The sequence below is a fragment of the Cryptomeria japonica genome, chromosome 11 (genome assembly GCF_030272615.1).
Source record: "Cryptomeria japonica chromosome 11, Sugi_1.0, whole genome shotgun sequence".
In the NCBI taxonomy this organism is placed as follows: Eukaryota; Viridiplantae; Streptophyta; class Pinopsida; order Cupressales; family Cupressaceae; genus Cryptomeria; species Cryptomeria japonica.
In genome coordinates this window covers 102,158,855-102,179,080 of record NC_081415.1, presented here as the reverse complement: position 1 = coordinate 102,179,080, position 20,226 = coordinate 102,158,855, and positions in this window count along the sequence as shown.

The window sequence follows — 20,226 nt, the reverse complement described above, 5'->3', positions numbered from 1 at the left end:
TTTGGATTTGCTTGTGATCGAAACTGATGAGGAGAGTGCCATTGATGACCTCGACAATTGCCTCGATATATCCGAATATAACCACATCTTCACTCTTAGCCCCGCAAACTCCAAAAACATTAAAGGCCTTCCCCTTGTTCACCCCCAACTCATTGACTGGGATTATGAAGGACCAACACAATTTGATACATTTCAAAATGACGAAGTTGTTATTGACTATCTTGGTATACAAGATGATCTTCCCCTTGGGGACCATAAAGCAGGATACACTATAGAACTCAACAACATGACATATTTTGGTGAGGGTGTCGGACCTTCCAGTCGCAAAAATGTGAAAATAAGAACAAATCAAGGGTCTTATGGCGAAAACCACACTGTGGTGCTATCTGACCCCAAAAAAGTAAAAAGAAAGGACATATCTGAGGGCGAAAATCTCTCTGAGGCACCCGAAGATGGAAGGCTCGACATTCTCCCAACATCATATGAGGAAAAGTCATCCATGTTGGTAGAGGAGACTATCAAAACAAACATTGGTACAGAAGAGGTTCCACACAACATATTCCTGGCTCAATCATTGACAGAGTCCGAAAGGGAAAAATTCATAAGCTTCTTCAAAGAACGACAAATCAACTTTGCATGGTCATACGCTGATATGCCTAGACTAGATCCGGATTTGGTAATGCATCATTTGACAGTCAAACCGGGGGCAAAGCCAGTGAAACATAAATTAAGGAAAATGCATCCACAAGTGGCATTACTAGTCAAAGCAGAGCTAGAGAAGTTATTGGATGTCGGATTCATACGCCCAATTGATTATCCCGAATGGATCTCCAATTTAGTACCTGTCAGTAAACCAGATCGCAGCATCAGAATATGTACAGATTTCAGAGACATCAACAAAGCTTGTCCGAAAGATGACTTCCCATTACCAAACATTGACTTGATCGTTGATCTCACAACAGGTCACGAAATGTTATCTTTAATGGATGGATTTTCTAGTTATAATCAAATCAGGATTGCACCCGAGGATCAACACAAAACATCATTCACTTGTCCGTGGGGAACTTTCTGTTGGAATGTCATGCCCTTTGGGCTGAAAAATGCAGGTGCTACATATCAAAGAGCAATGACCACTATCTTTCATGATCTCATGCACATAACCGTGGAAGATTATGTTGATGATCTTTTGGGTAAATCAATAGACAGAGATACACATTTGGACATACTTTCAGTCGTCTTTGATCGGTTGAAAAAATACAAAGTAAGATTAAACCCCAAGAAATGTGTCTTTGGAGTAACCTCCGGGAAACTCCTAGGATTCATTGTGTCTAAAAGAGGAATCGAAGCCGATCCAGCAAAAGTCAAGGCTATCTTGGACATGCCGCCACCCAGAAATATCAGTCAACTTCGATCCTTACAAGGGAGACTCCAGTCTATACGAAGATTCATAGCACAACTTGCAGATAAGTGTAATCCTTTTCAACACCTGCTACATAAAAATATCAAGTTCAAATGGGATGATAACTGTCAACAAGCTTTTCAGACGCTCAAAAATTATCTTTTGAATCCGCTAGTTCTGATGCCACCAATTCCAGATCAGCCTTTGCTACTATACATATCAGCTACTCCAACAGCACTGGGGGCACTCCTAGCACAACAAATTGCTAACGGCAAGGAAAAAGCAGTATACTATATCAGTCGCACATTGGTGGGATATGAGCTAAACTACACACCAATCGAGCGCGCATGTCTCGTTGTGGTCTTTGCTTCACAAAAATTACGCCATTATATGCTTACTCATAAGACTAAGTTGATTGCAAGAATTGATCCATTAAAATATCTTCTCAATAAAGCAACACTTACTGGGTGACTAGCCAAGTGGGTAATGATCCTTAGTGAATTCGACATCGAGTATGTGGACAGAAAAGCGATAAAAGGACAAGCAATCGTGGATCCATTAGTAGATGCCCCCATGATAGATGATGTTCCTCTAAATTCAAAATTTCCAGATGAATCCATTTTAACAATATCACATGCAAAGCCATGGCAACTGTACTTTGATGGCTCATACACACAGCATGGGGCAGGAGCTGGTATTCTCTTTATAACTCCTCAAGGCGATTCTATACCAAAATCATACCGCTTATCATTTCCTTGCACCAACAATATAGCAGAATATGAGGCATTAACAACTGGATTACAAATTGCAGTTCAGTGGAAGATCCAGGAACTTCGTGTTTTTGGGGATTCTCAACTTGTCATCCGTCAAGCAACTGATGATTACCAAATAAAAGATGAAAAATTACTGCCTTACAAGCAAATGGTGGATGATTTGAAACAACACTTCACAAAGATAGATTTTGAGCAGATACCAAGAGAGCAGAATCGTGCTGCAGATGCCATGGCTACAATTGCTTCACTGATTGATCTACCTCAAAATGAAACCTGCTATGAGTTCCTGGTAGACAACCTGTTGGTTCCTTCATATGAGATCACTCCTACTGAAATGATATGCGTTGTTGGTCCCGAATCCCAGTTATATGGTTCCATATTTACATATCTTCACGACAATACCCTACCTCCTGATTTATCGAATAACCAACGCCGCACTTTCATTCGCCAATCCTCTCGATATGTCATTCTAGCTGATATCCTATACCAACGAGGTCTAGATGGAACTCTTCTTAGATGTTTAGAAAGCGATGAAGATCAGATTGCGTTACGTGAAGTGCATGAAGGGATATGTGGTCCGCATACTAGTGGTCCTACCTTGGCCAAGAAACTCATCAGGACTGGATATTACTGGCCCCATATGGAAAAAGACTCATATCAGTTTGTCAAGAAATGTAAGCAATGTCAAATTCATGGAGACCTCATACACGCACCAACACAAGAACTACAACCACTTGCATCTCCTTGGCCCTTTTGTCAGTGGGGACTTGATCTCATAGGCAAGATTCACCCTCCTTCTTCCAATGGTCATAAATTCATTATCACAGCCACAGAGTATTTCACAAAGTGGATTGAAGCCGTGCCTCTCACACAAGTCACTGGGAAACAGATTGCTACATTCATCCTTAACTATATCATTTGCCGATATGGTATTCCTAATTCCATTATTAATGATAACGAGCGTCCCTTCAAAAATCAGGATGTTCATGAACTCTGTGACCGCTTCCATATTTCCCATCGTTTGTCCACACCATATTACCCCCAGGGTAATGGCCAAGCTGAGGCATCTAATAAAATAATTCTTAAAATCCTTAAAAAGATAGTCGACGACATTGGCCGTAACTGGCATATCCAGCTCAATCCTGCACTTTGGGCCTACCGTACAAGTGTCCGCACACCTACAGGAGCTACACCCTACTCGCTTGTCTATGGCGCTGAAGCCATCTTGCCTATTGAGGTCGAGTTACCTTCTTTATGGGTCTCTTTGCAAAACATCATCAATGATGAAGATTACAGGGTCTCTTGCTTACAAGAACTAGAACTGCTGGATGAACGGAGACAAACTGCTTTTAATGACCTCAAGGCCTACCAACAACGAATGAGTCGTAGCTACAATCACAAGGTGAAGCCTCGTACATTTGAGGTAGGTGACTTGGTTCTCAGAGAAAACCCCAAGAATCAGCAAGACAGAGAGAAGAAGGGCAAGTTCGAACCAAACTGGCTTGGTCCTTACATCGTTACAGCAGCCTATGGATCTGGGGCATATCAACTCTCTACTACAGAAGGTGAACCTTTGGAGGATCCTATCAACAACATGCATCTTCCCAGGTTCTACACATAGTTCTCCGGAATATCCTAATTCAAAAATACAAAAAAAATAAATTTTTTTTCAAAAAAATACAAAAAAATCAAAAAAATCAAAAATGCAAAAAAATTATAAAAACAAAAAAAATCGTTACTTGGTGAAAACCTGGCAAACAGGCGCCTTATGACACAAAAAAATTGAAAAATCGAAAAAAGTAAAGAGAAATAATTTCGTCCAACGGTGAAAACCACTTCGGTGGCGCCCTGGGCAAGTACCATGGTAAAAACTGGGTCACCAGCGCCATGCGTAGAGACTTTGCTCCTCCCTCCTTCAGGATTCTCTTTCATTACTTCACATTGCACACACTCACGACCTATTCACTCGTAATAAACTTACCCATTACCATCATGGCTTGTTATTGATCTACCCAAGATTGGTTAGCCATTCATAATAAACCTCCCTTTTCACCTCCCCTTTCCATCCATAATAAATCAGATCCTATCTGTGACTACGGCAAATCCTACGTCTAGTGATGGGTGTGGAACTAAGAACACCACATGTTTCGAGGAGTACAATTTCTTCTAGCTTCCTTCAGTCTATTCACGCACATTCTGCAATAAAGCAACATTTGCATCACAGATCCGCAATAAAGTTTCGTCTTCTCCGCAATAAAGTATCAGTTTCATGGATTCAGTCAGTTTCAGATGAGACACAGCAGCGACAATGGGCTTCAACAAAATCAAATCTTTCAACAGACTCAGACAACATATGGTTCAGTGCTATCTATCCTTTTTGTGAAAGTGAACATTGTGACCACAATCAAATAAGACTTATACAAGTGACAAGAGACACTAAACTTGAGGACTACAGTGGATGTTGGTGTCGAGTCTTGGTTTTCTTTTGATTTCATCTTTTTGGTGACATGTCTTTTAGCTTTTCCAGGATGTCTTTGACTAGAAAGGCAAGGATGGGGTATCGTCACCTATTTTTGTTTGCTGTCTGTGGATTATCTTTTAGTAATGCTATGACTTGTCCAAGGATATGAGGACAATGTGAGTCTAGTGTGAACTGGGGCATTCCTTGTTTGTGACTATCTTATCTCCATGTAAATGGGTACAATGACTTTCTGGGTTGAACATATGCCTCGATTGTCATAACCTATTTTGCCATAATAAGATCAATGATGATAACGCACAAGAAGCTCTTTCACGTTCATATCTTCTGTCTTTCATCCCCCTTTCTTGATTGACTTCCATCGTCCTTCTTGAGTCCACGTAGCCTGCTATCACATGACTGAGTATAATGATACCCCAAAAATATTTGCATTTCATGTAGTTTACACCTGCATTACCACATATAAGCATTTCATACATATATATAGATATCACAACTGCATCACATCCTGCACACAATACTTGTTAGCATGATTTACATTTGCATTATCATATTCATCTACATCACATACATTCACATTTGCATCATGCATACACATATAAAACATAAAAGAACAAAAATATTGCATTGCATCTTATACATATTTGCATCCATATCATAAGCATCACATAAAACATACATTATAAGAACATCTCATCACATAGGTACACATGCATATAGCTGCCGCAAAATGAATCATCTCATATATATATATAAATTGTCATGATACAATGATGTCAAAAATCATATGTCTACAAAATCACCTGCAGGTGTCTACAATACAAAAATGGTACAAATACTGATACAAGGGAGCCCTCTATGGCTATGATGAACTCCCTCCCTTGGAGCCGCCTGGCCTCGATGGAATCTGAGCCCTAGAAGGACCCGCCCCAGGATCATCCTGTCTGTCCCCCCTGTCTGGTGGTGGTGGAGGACCCATGACCCCACCACTCGATGCCTGTCTCCTCCAGCTCCCTCCCATAGTTGTCGCTGTCTGCGATGGTCTATGGAAGCTCCTCACTCGCTGATCTACTGGCATGGCATCATAATACAGGTCCCTCTAGTAGGCAATCTCCTCTCCGGCTCGCAGGACATATGCGTAGCCTGCTCCTGTGTCCTTCGCCGCCTGCCTCCCTGCCCTCAGCGCTGTCTCGGCCTCAGTGTAGCGCTGAATCGCCTGATCCCTCTCCCGCTCAGTATCCCTGAGCCTGGTCCTGAGTCAGTCTCTCTCCCTCTCCAGATCCTAGATCTCATCTGCCTAGCCCTGGCAGATCTCCCTGAGCTCAATCAGCTCATCCTCCTCTGGATCCCCACCCTCTGCCTCTGCCTGTGGCTCTCTCTCTGCGGGTGCCTATATCTATGCCTGCCCCTGTACCTGTGCCTGTATGGGTACCTATCTTGGTACATGTCTAGGTCCCTGCACCTGTCCTCGTCCCTGTACCTATGCCTGTACTGGCACCTGTCCCTGTCCCTGCCTCTGTCCCTGTGCTCTAGGACCCTATGCTGTCGGTACCTGCAGGGGCAATCCACCGCGACCCCTCACCACCTGGGCTTGTCCCTCCTGTCCACCCTCCCTCCAAGGTGCTACCCTCCTCTCCCCAACTACTCCTCTCCACCTCCGTCGGCCTCAGCCCCCATCACCCCCACCATCATCATCATCATCTCCTCCTGCATCTCCCTCCAGTAGCTCTCCTGGATCTGTCAATCGCAGGAATGGATGCTCGGCCCAATATGCTGAATACTCCGCATCCATCCCGACATCCTCAATCTCTGGCCACATATCCCAGGGTAGGGGTACCATCTCCGCTAGCTGTGTAAGCGCCTGATCATATGACAATAGAGGCCCGAACTGCACCTGATCCCTCACTGTACGGGCATACATACGTGAGCCTTGTGGCATCCTCTGGATCCTGCCATACTGTCTGCATACTCGGTCCACCAGCTGTCTCTCCAGTATATAGGGTATCCGCCCAATTAAATATCTGCTCCGGAAGGTATAAGGCAACTCCACTGCGTCATCCTCCCACTCCTCACACCCCAGATACGGCCTCCAAATGACTACGTCAATGTCATCTATCATGCGCCTCTAATGCTCTAACCTGCCAATCCGAGGCTGCGAAGTGATCATGTCATACAGATGCACAAAACTCCGTCCATGACCTCTCCCTCTAAAATGTATCGCTCGTGTGATAGGCAGATGCTCGTATGCCCACACCTGCAGAAGTGTCACTCCACAACCCAGTCCCACTGATCCATGGTAGACGAACTGCTGAAGCTCATAATATAGGTGGGCCAACACACATGGACCCCATGCATATCTAGTGTGATGTGTCACTAGTGTCTCCAACGCTCCTCCCCAACCCACTGCTAACCCCCGTGTCGCCCTGTCCGGACACAGGAACCCACTGATAGCTCCTCCAATCACAACTAACAAAGCTAATCCTGTCGCGGTCATGGTATCCCATGCCACATTCCTGCTCTCATCTCTAGGCCAGGATCCTGGAACACCCGTCTCAAAGCCTCTCTGTCTCCATCGCGATCATATGGAATCAGATCTCCATCTATCGGTATGTGTAGAATCTTGTATACATCCTCAAGGGTGACTGCCATCTCCCCCATCGGCAAATGGAATGTACATGTCTCTGAATGCCATCTCTCGGCCAGCGCAGTCAGCAAACCCATGTTTGCCCGAAACTCAGGCACATATAATACATGTCTAAGGCCCATCTCCTCGATAGTAGCTCTATCCTGAAACGACAACTCCGGTCGCAATCTCTGTGTGGACGGGAATCTCTCCCGTGACTCTAGCATAGGCAAATACTCCTGCAGTCAAACAAATCAATCATGTCAGTCATGGTGGCATTCACTGTTCATCACAAAATGCTACTTTTTATCTAAATGCATATGGTTATCTATCTCAGTGACACTCACTGTTCATCACAAAGTGTTGCTATTTATCCTAGTAGTGCTCTCTATTCATCACAAAGTACTACGTGTGTGACACTCCCTGTTCATCACAAAGTGTTCCTCACATTTTGCACTCCCTGTTCATCACAAAGTGCTACTCATACTTTGGGTACTCCCTGTTCATCACAAAGTACTCTATTTTGGTACTCACTGTTTATCACAAAGTGCCTTGATCTATCCTAGTCTTCCTAGAGGACCTGCTTGAGTGTATCCTCTCAGTAGCTTATCCAATCGATAGCGTATGTTCATCACAGAACTGCCGATTTGACCTAGAAGACAGAACCTTGCATTTTTCAGACATAAACGCGCTTTTAACTCACAAACACGCCTATAGATTGCACAAGCACGCCTAAACAACACAGACACACCTGTTTGACATAAACGTGCCTAAATCATTCACAAATGTGACTTTGGCACACAAATGCCCCTACATGACGTAGACGCGCCCACATCTGGCACAAACGCGGTTCCAGACGCATATGCGCCTGGCACCGACACAGACGCGCCTGGCGGACACAGACGCGCCTGGCACCGACGCAGACGCGGCTAAACGGTTTTTACATTTTTTTTGCATCCTACTACTAAGCGCATTTATTGCCCTATCTACCATGCATTAATGACAAAATTGAATGCGTCAAAGTACGAGGAGGTTTGGTGGTACTTACCAGCTCTCCTGCCTCTGCTGGTCTCTGAAATCGGCGAACACGGTCGAATCTGTGTACGAAGGCCATCGCTGTTGACTGCTGTTGCTTTTTTCTCGCTCTGCACTATGATTTCGTGAAGGTGTAGATGACAATGAGGATGTCTTTTGCCCGTGGTCTATCTTATAGCCTACCCTAGCCTCACCTTCATTTCTCGAGTCAGTCTTCTTTATCCCGTGACTTTGACACTTTATCCGGTCAATCCATTCTAGCCTTTCTTTCTTATCGAGAGATTGTCTGTAATCTTTTCAGACATTTTCATCCAATCTCTCAAGGGGGCATATCATTCCCATTCTGGGGCAACTCTGTATCAGTTCATCTTATCTTCTTTGAAACAACGCGACAAGCCGCATTGTCTCAAAGAGGGGCAAAATGTAGACACCCAAAATTGTCCAGTCTAATTAAATAAATATTTTATTTATTTAATTATCTAAGCCTAATTCTTCTATTAATTAAATAAATCCTTATTTATTTAATTAAGTCATTTATCCTCTTCTAGCCTTATTTCTCATTTAAATAAATACATTTATTTATTTAAATTATTCTTTTCCTAAATTAAATAAATATTTTATTTATTTAATTGATCCCTATTCCTCTATTAATTAAATAAATCTTTATTTATTTAATTAATTCGTTATCTTTTTCTACACATGACACATGTCATTCATCTCTTAATTCCTACACTACCTACCTCTTTCATTATTTTGGTATTTCTTTTACCTACCTTCTAATCTTAGCCGACCTCTCTTTTTACACCTCTCAATCTTATCCCTCCATTTCATATTGTGTCTTCTATTTAAGGAGATGCCTTCTTCATTGTCAAACCCTAATGATGCATCCTCATGCTAACAACTTGATCAATTGGCTACACTACGATCCTACTTGCAACCACATTCCGTTCTTTGTTGAGCTCTTGTGCATATAAAAATCTGAGAGCAAATATATCAAGCAAGATCAATGGAGATAGGAAGAATGGAGATCAAAACCCTATTGGACATGTGATGGTATAATCTTTGTGATTTTGTTTTATCTTGCATTGTCTTAGGTAATCTTCATATGTTATGGTGGATCTTTGTTGTTGTTAGGCTAGGGTTTAGTGGTTGAATTCATTTAGCCTTTCAATCTTGTTATTATTGTTATCCATTTTCACCATATACAATACCAATTTGCCAGGAAATGTCCAAAATGCCAAATTCATGGCAATCTTATACATGCACCAACACATGAGTTGCAACCATTCACTACATCATGGCCATTCTGCCAATGGGGACTTGCCCTAATGGGCAAGATTCATCCTTCTTCATGAAACAAACATAATTTTATCATCACGACCACTGAGTATTTTACAAAGTGGATAGAGATCATCCCATTAACTACTGTTACCAGCAAACAAATATCTTCTCTTATCCTGAATTATCTCATTTGTCGGTATGACATTCCTAGTTCCATTATCATTGATAATGGAAGACCATTCAAAAATCAAGATGTGAAAGAACTATGTGAACAATTCCATAGACAACATCATTTCTCCACACCTTAATATCCACAAGGGAATGGCCAAGCAAAGGCCTCAAATAAAACCATCTTGAAAAATCCTCAAGAAAACAGTGAACAAGGCTGGTCATGATTGGTATGTCTAACTCAACCCAACATTATGGGCCTACAGAACTAGCATTTGCATGCCTAAAAGAGCTACACCATACTCACTTGTGTATGGATCAGAGGCTATTCTACCTATTAAGGTTGAGATTCCATCACTCATATTATCATTGAAGGGAATCATTTCAGATGAGGAATATTGGGCAAACAAACTACAAGAGTTAGAGCTACTGGATGAGCCCCGACAATGTGATTTTGATCACCTCAAAGCATATCAGAAACACATGTGCTGAAGCTATGATCATAAAGTAAAGTCAAGATAATTTGAAATGGGTGACTTAGTACTAAAGGAAAATCTTGACAATCAACAGGATCAAGAAAAGAAGGGCAAGTTTAAGCCAAATTGGATAGGTCCTTTTGTCATCATATCAGCTTACGAATCTAACACATATCAACTATCTACATTAGAAGGGGACCCACTTGATAAGCCTATCAACAACATTCACCTCAAAAATTTCTATACATGAGTTATCCAATGCACGGATAAGGGAAAAATAAAAATAAAATAAAAAAATAAAGAAAAAATACAAAAAATCATAAAAATAAAAAAGTGCAATAAAAACAAGTAGTGAAAACTTGGCAATAGGTTCTGTTTGTGATATATCGGCTTTTTCATTTATAAGTAAATATATCATTATATTTTGCATCCATCTAAGCTAAGCCTATGGCCATCACAAAACCTTTTAAATGCAACACAATCTTGGACACACTTAGCGTAGTCACTATCATTGATTATCTGAACAATTATCCGCATCATATCTCACCATGGCTTGGTGATCAATGTATATATCCATATCAAAAGAAGTGTCCATAGCCAGGGGTAGAATCCTGACCACAACTTGGGGCATCTCACCTTTTAGGGATTTAAACAAAGTAGATAACCATCGAAACATAGACATTTTGAACGAAAACAAAGATCAAAACTATCATCGGTAGACATCAAAACTAGGAGCTGAACAAACTAAACAAAGATCTACTTGCAAGATGTTCTATCTGACATAATACATAAGGTAGCATGCATGTTCACCAATGGTTGTTTTTGATTTTTGATATCATATCTCCTGAGCTACTCAAGGATGTCTTGAAACTAGAGATGCAAGGAAGGAGTGTGATTTTCTTTGTCTGTTGTTTGTGAGAAAAGCCATATTACTGTGCAAGTTTGTCTCAAGACGTGATCAAGTAACATATCATTGAGGATATTTAAGATTTGCATAGGACAAAGGTTAATTCTTGTCTACTTTACGCAAGCTACACTCAGGTCGTCTTGATTCAATTATACCTCGACGTTTGTGTCATCTTGCAATATCAAAATCCATTTTAGTTATACTCAGGTCATTATGGCTCAATTATACTATGACGCTTGTATCAACTTTCAACATATCAAAGGCTCAATGATGATAAAAGGGGAAAGCACTACAAAATGTGATTGAAAGAATGACTATATCAGTAACGAGGGATCATTTCATATCATATTTGACTGCATTTAGTCACATTAATTAATCATATCCACTTAGATGCATATCATTGGTTGGTTAATATCATTTAAAAGTTGCATTAGTATCATTTTGCATCTCATTTTCAAGATACATCTCATTATCTTGTTAAAATTTCATCTCATTTTCAAGATACATCTCGTTATCTTGTTAATTTTGCATCTGATTTTCAAGATACATCTCATTATCTTGTTAATTTTGCATCTCATTTTTAAGATACATCTCGTCATCTTGTTAATTTTGCATCTCATTTTCAACATACATCTCATTTCAAGATACATCTTGTTATCTTGTTAATTTTACATCTCATCTTAAAGATACATCTCATTTCATATCATTTATAAAAGCATTTAGTTGCATCATCAGTTCATTCATTTCACAAAGTGCATTTAGTTAGCATATAAAGGCATTATCATTTCATATCATTTCATTCATACCATTAATCATTTCATTTAGTATCATTAATATTTTCTTATCATCATTATATCATTTCATTAAAAAAATTGTCCTTCCATATCATTTCTGTAATACCCTAGAATTGGTCACTTAAACCATGGGCTCCTAATCTCGGCAAACATCACCAAGGTCCTAACCAAAGGCAATTAAATCAACTTTGAGCACACAATTAATTAATTCTTCAATCATCAAATGTCACATGGCAAGTGAATTATTCTATATTAATTAAATATTTATTTAATTAATTAAATCATTGCAGAAAATCATTTTGATCAATTATCCTATTTAATTTATTAAATATCCTAGCATATTTAATTAATTAATAAATTTGCCATTTAATCATAAAAAAGGAATTAATTTATTACAAAAGAGGAATCAATATGCAAAGCAAGAGTTAAATTGAATTGAGAGAGAAATCAAACTTGAGATATTATTTCTTCTTCTAAATTGAGGACTTGAAATCAGAAAAAACAATTAATTAAATTATTAATCATTCTCTAAATTTGAAACTGAAAGCTTTTGATAAAAGAAGTTCAGTTCCATTGAAAAGACTCTCTTCTTGAATAAATCAAAGAAATCGCATGGAATCTCCTATTTTTATCACAATTGCATGAAATTAATTGAATTTTATCTCCAATGCAAACTCAAACTTATAACCTACATGCATTTCAATCAAGCTATAATTGGAATATATCTCAAGGTTAACTGAATTCAATTTCTCAATTATTTCAATATCCTAAAATGTACTTTTTTGTTGAATAATCTCAACCGCTCGTTGCTAATTGATCTTGACCATTGGTCTCTCTTTTGATTTTCTATAATTCAGCCTTCATCTCTCATTCAAAACACCCTGGAGATTTATTGTTATTATACAGTTTTTGCTCTGGAGTCATTGAAAATATTGTGCTTTTTTGAGATTATTGCATCTTAGTTTATCTTTTTGCATATTTAGTTTAATTATGATTGCTTGAATTCATTTAGCTTACTATTCATTCATCTAGCATAATCTTACATCCATTTAGCTTAATATCGTGCTCATATAGATTAAATCCTTCGTTTAGGTGTAGTCTAGTCACTAGTATTTGCTTATACAAATTTTAGAGCAATCTAAACTCGCATTTACTAGAAGGAAATAATGTCGCTTTGCAATAGTTTATTATTTATTGATTATTGATTTACTAACCATGCATCTAATGACTTAATTGAAGTGTTGTGTCTTACATATTATAGATTCTTATTCCACTTTTCACACACACAATTTCGTGCCATTAATTTATCATATCATTACATTTCCTATCATTAAGCATTTAAACTGCATATAATTTAAATCATTTCATTAGTATAATTCATTTAGTATCATATCATTTAGTTACATATCATTACCATTGGTACATTTAACACAAGCATTTATCATATCATCTCATCATCAAAAAAATTAAAAATCACATATGCATTTCATTCATATCATATAAGCGACATTGCATCACAAATGCATAAATAGAACATACATTCATCACATATAGAATCCATATCATCAACTTATTTGCATATCATAAGCATTTGCATATCATAAGCATTTGCATATCAATAAACATCATCGTATAGGCATATCACCTTCAAAACATATAGATCACATCATCACACACATCACATGAATAGCATCATAAAACACATATAGAAACACACATCAAAGCATCTAGATCATGAAAGTAAATGCATCCATACCATGTATAATCATGTCAGTATCATATCATCATGCATGTGTGACCCATGTCAATACAAAGGAAAAACATTGATACATATCAAGATAAATCAATGGAAAGAATAATGTTCAAATGTCCCTGAATATCATATCAAATAATAAATGTGCATCAACAAGAGCTCAGGATCATCACTATCCAAGATCAATCATATACCTCATATCAAAAAGTTCAAGTGTACATGAATGGGTACATCATATCAAATGATCAAAAGAATATCAAAGTGTACATCATCTCATCCACATAAGAAAAATACATCATCAGAGAGCAATCTAAGAGTGACTGTCGCTTGAATCTATCGGTCGGGCACTAAGATCACCTCCACCTATAGGACCTACACTTGTACCACCACCTCTGAGATCTCTTCTAGGCCCCGTGACTCCCTGGCTGCCCTCCCATCTTTGAGAGCCCCCACGCTGCAAGCTAGGTACAAACGATGGTGCTCGTTGCTCTAGCGGCACGACTTGGTGATACAAGCTCCTGTAATGCTCAACCCACTTGGATTGATGCATGAGATCTCTAATAGTATCACTAGTCAAGCCCTGGGCAGTAGTCTATTGCATCGTCTATGCAAGCTCCTCTACGCGGCCCCATCGTTCTATCTCAGTATCATGCTTAGCTATCAATTGAGTGACCTATCCTTGTAATTGAGCAACCTACCCTTGCTGCTAGGCAATCTATGTCTATGCTTGCACAAGCTGACCCTATACACCTTGTAACTATGCTATCTTTCCATGTGCCCAAACCAACTGTGCCTGTAATCCCTGCACCATGGATTGAAGGGTAGCTATCTGTGCCTACTGTTGATGCAGAGGCACTGCAATCTGTACCATTGGCGACCAAGATGGCTGAGGATCTTGCATTGGTGGTACTTGTGCTACATTGACCTGTATAGGAGCAGCTCGAGGTAGCATCTTTGTCCTCCTCCTCCTCACCAAGGGCTATGGATATTCCTCCTCCTCCTCCTCATATATAATACCTCCCATACCTCCCATACCACCCATAACCTCTTCTCCCCCCTCCTCCGACTCGATCTCCTTGGACGATCTCTCCCCCTCATCAGTTTCCACAGACTCTGAACCCTCACCTCCTGATCCTCCTGCTGCAGTTCCTAGCCACAATGGCCCTCCTAGGCCTAGATGCTATCTCCACCCACCCCCTCTCCCTTTCACCCCTCGTCCTGCATCTCTTCCACCTCCACCATCACCACCTTCTCCATCTCCTCCTTGACAAATCTGTCCTCTCACTCTGCCTATCCCTCCACCTTTCCTACCTCAGCCTCTACCCTAGCCTCATCTCACACCCCTCTGTCATCCAGGTCCTCCCTCATAATCATCATCATCACCCTCCTACAAAAGTGGCATTGGCTCCCAAGGTCCTGTCAATCATGGAAACAAATGATCTACCAGACACTAGGCATACTGCACGGTCATACCTGAATCTACCACCCCTAGTCGCATATCCCACCATACATGCGGAAGATCCTGGAACTGGGCCCATGATATATTAATATCCAAAGGGGGACCCCACTCTCCCCTCTCCTTATGCACTAAGGCATAGATGGCCATCCCCTACGACATCGCCTAGGCATGACCAAACTGCGAAAGTACACAAGGCAAGATGAATCTCTCCACAATATAGGGGGTTCTCCCTATCAAGTATTGACTCTGAAATAGGATAGGGATCTCTATCGTATCCTCTTGCCAGGCCTCTTAATCTCTATATGGGTGCTAGACCATTGAGTCTATGTCGTCTAGGACCCATCTCCAGTACTCCAACTTCCTGAGCATGGCCTGAGAAGCGACCTGTTGATAATTAAATAGATAAGGTAGCTCGATTGGTTGTGATCTCTCTACTACTGGGCACAACACTGCTATATGCTCCCAGGCTCAAATCTGTAACAGTGTGACCCCCGCTGCTAAGCTAGCACCCTCATCATACACAACCTGGTGTAGAGCATGGTACAAGTGAGCCATAACACAAATCCCCCATGCATATCACATCCGTTGTCTAACCATCTCTCGAAGTATCCACCCCCATCCTACTAAGAACCCATGCGATCTCCTATCTATTGGAAACCAAGAACACTGAGAGGGGGGGTGAATCAATGTTCTACCAGAATAATCAATTATAACCTTATTAAAAATATGCATACACCAACCGGTATATCAGTACATACAAAATTGAAAGAAGTAAAGCAACCAATAAGCCAACCACATAAATGAATACCATAACACACAAAATTATACGTGGAAAACCTCAAAGAGGAAAAATCATGGTGGGATTTGTGACCCACAATATCAATCCACTAGTCATATGAAGAGATATTACAAAATATAGGGGCCTCCACTTGCAAGAAGGCTTTCAACCTAGAGCACACTGCTCATTCACAAAAGGAGCCTCACTGACTACATACAAATCCAGACTACAATCCAGAGAAATGATTGAATTACAAAGATAGCGTCTTCTATGCCTGAATATAGTTCTAGTTAAGCTCTGTCTGTTCCAGTCTGAAACCCTAAACCCTTTACCAGAATACCCCTTACATAAATATCCTCACATACATGATCTCTCTCATATGTTTCACATTACTTAACATTATCCTATTCTCATATCCATCCATATTTCAAAATGATCTAACCAATTGGCCTATATACCCTTTTACAATTCATCATGCCTTATGTCGGCTTATAAAGATAATTACAATATGAATATACATGTCGGCTAAATAACATAAATACATGAATATAAAAAAAAATTGTCGATGTCGCATCCAAAAGATGTCAGCCTCCAATACTGATAACTTGATTCTAAACAATGTCAGCCTGCATTGCTGGTAACCAAAGAATTCCTTCCAACCTGCCACTGCCGGTGCCGGTGCTGGTGTAGTGTTTGTGAAGTGCCTGCTGGTACACAACTAACCCAAAATATGAAGCAGGAATAAATTACCATGTTGCCATCAATGACAACATAGTGAAACTAACCAATTGAGTGTCAATTGCCAAAACTATCTGGACAAAGAAAGCCACCAATCAAACCTGCTAGTATAGACGAAAGTGGGGCATAAAGATCCACCATGTCCTACCATGCAACTGAATAGCCACTTAGGTGCAGATCAACAAACACCTCCCGCAAAGTAGGAGTCCCACCCTACTCCTCTACATCATACTGTACCAACTCTTTGATGATTAGGATCCACATTATCCTATATACATCCTCAAGTGTCACCAAGATTTCTCCAGTCGGTAGATGGAAGGTGTTGTGCTCACTATGCCATCTCTCTGCCAATGTAGTCAATAGGGCCCTATTCTTCTGATAGGAAGGCATGAACAAGATGTGTAACAAACCACATGCAACAATAACCACACTATCCCCATCATCAAATCTCTTCGCATAGCCAAAGTCTTTGGGTATCGCTCCTGAAGCATCAACACACCAAGTTGAGCCTACATCACAATATCAACACCATATCAGTTCTAACTATCACATGGATAAATCAACATGAGTCAATCAAACAATATTCTATTATCTCAGTGAGATCTTAAATGATCTCATTGTACCCCTATCAGTGACGACAATCACACTATCATTTGGGAGTTTCAATCATAAACTCTTAAATTAGTCAGGTGGGTTCATCTTAGCCTATCCCATCAGTAATCAAATCGACCTCTCCTATCATTGATGCAAGTCACGTTATCCAATACAAATTGGTTCATCTTAGCCCATCCTATCACATTAGTTGACCCACAATCAGTGACAAAATGACACTTATCGAAATACAAGTGACCTATATTGAAATCGAAATTCTCCTGTATCAAATCAAAGTTATCCCATATCAACAAAAAAATTATCTCCTATCAACTCAAGTGCCCCATATCGACATCAATGATTCATATCAAAATCAAATGAACCCATATCGAATCATAAGACCCATAACGAATCCATATCGAAATCAAGTTGTCCCATAACGAAAATTCCATTGATCCATATTAGTGACAAAAGTCACACTATCATTCTAGAGTTTCTATTTTAAACTCTTATCAACAAGGGAAGATTCATCTCAACCTATCCTATCAGTGACCTATTCATTTGAACTTATCAAACACTTGGAGTGCCGATCATACACTATCAAGCAGACCTCTCCTATCAATGACACAAGTCATGTTATCAATCTAGAGTTTCAATCATAAACTCTAACTATCCAAACACAAACAGACACTTTATGTAGTCTTTGCAATATCAAAAATCAACATTCTCGACAAATTGGACTACATCACGACAAATTGACCATTGGACCTAGTATCAAACATCATTGCACTCATTATTATCAATTTTGCACATGTCAAAAATCTTGAAAAATACTCAAAAACTAACTCTCTCATATGCACCATAACAGGTTTTGAATGCTCTAAATCATATTCACCACAACAGTGATCTGTTAGGATTCCCAGAGATACTGAGAGGGGGGGTCAATCAGTATCTTACCAGTTTAAGTAATTTACTTCAATTTAAATGTGAAAAGCATATTAACACTGTCTACCGGTAAACAGAAATAGTGTAGTAAATAGAAATAACAGTAACCACATAAGAAGCACACCATAACACAGTATTTTAACGAGGAAACCCGGTGTGGGAAAAACCTCGGTGGGATTTGTGACCCACAATATTCTCTTACTGGCCAATAAGTGAATATTACTCTTACAATAGGGGCTTGCACATGCAGGAAGGCCAAGTGCCTAGAGCTCACTGCTCAAATACAAAATGGGAAGTCTCATTGACTTACAAAATTGGATTATGTAAATCCTATATCTTATATTGCTTCAAAATAGCATCTACTATGCCAGATCCAGTATTGGTTTTAGCTTTGCTTCTTACATAAACCCTTAACCTATAATTCACATAATAGGCCTGCCTTATTTCGCCTATCTTCTTCCTTACAAATGTTCTATAATGATCTCATACATATATGAGTCATTTTATAGCTTGCCAAGTCAGCTTACAATGATTTTACAATAAATTACAAAATCTAATATAAACAAAATTCCTATCGGCCTGGGTGTCGGTATGCTTCCTTTCACTGCTGGTGGACTGTGTGCCAGTGAATAGTCTGTCTTTGCTTGTGCCGGTAAATTGCCTTGCTGGTGTCATAGGATTGTAAGGTTGCCATCAATGAAAAAACCTTCAATCACCTACAATATCTCATTGGAGTGTGCATTTGCCAACAATCTCCCCCTTTGGCATTGATGGCAACACTCATGAGAAAAATTCAAAAATCCAAAAATGGTTTGCCAAAATTGTTTTACCAAAAAGTGTTACCAAAACTATGTGCCGCTCCCCCTGAGCTCATGATCCTTGCTTCTGGATTTTTCTCATTACCTCTACTCCCCCTTTGACATCAATGACAAAGGTTGTCGTTAATTGAGTGGTTTCTAGCTTCATCCTTGTAACCGGTTGGTTACAATCTGAAAGAGGTCTGCCAGTACCAGATTCAGGCTCTCAGTGAACCGTTTGCTATCTTTCAATGCTGACTCTATCCTCTGGATTGTACTGGTGAGGTGTTGCATTTGCTGTACCGGTGTTTTCTGACCTTGAACCAAAGCTTCAGATATCTCTTTCCTTAAAGATGCTAGGTAGTCCAATTTTGGACTAAGTCTCCATTTTAAATCTTTTGCCTTTTCTTTTATTCTTTCCTTTTCTCTTTCCAATTTTAGAAGTTCCTCAAAGCTTGTTATTTTGTGCTAAAAAACTGATAGTAGTTTAGGTGAATTAATGAAATTATCAGCTAGTTGATTTATTTCCTCCTGTATCTTGCTGATCTTCTTATCTATATCTATTGTCAAAAAGTTAGTTTTACAAGTATCTCTATACAAAGTTTTGAATTCTTTTAATGTACTGCATAGTTCTGGTAAAAGAATGTCAAATTGTCTCATACACTTCTTTATTTCTTCTTCAAAGAATTTGTATTTTTCCTTCTCAATTTTCTCCTTGAATGCTTCCTCATTTATTTGTTCAACTGTCACAATGTTGTCAGTAATATACTTAGACAATGTGTCAAGTTGGTTCAAAGAATCTTTATTATGTATATTGCACTTGGGTGCTATCATTTTCAAAATTGGGATTGTATCATCAATTGCTTTGTAAGCTTGTGAGCTATACTCTGTTATCTTCTTCATGGAATCCAAAATAACTTCAGTCACATTTGTTGATTTGAATTCTCTTATGGGTGTACCGGATGCTTGTCCAACAGTTTTTACAATCTGTAATCTGCCGGTGTGAGTAACTTCTTTGCTTGCAGTGACCTCTGGTAGGTCAGTTTGTGTTTGCATTTCTTTAAGTAAGGGTTTTGGTTGCTCAGCTGTTGCCAGTGGTACTGTCTCTATATGAACCTGTTGCTATGAGGGAGCCTGTTGCTCTATTTGTTCCTCAGTGTTGTCACCTGTCGGTTTACCTTCTGTGCTATCTGTTACTGATGGCTCTTTTGCCACATCTATTTTCCCTGT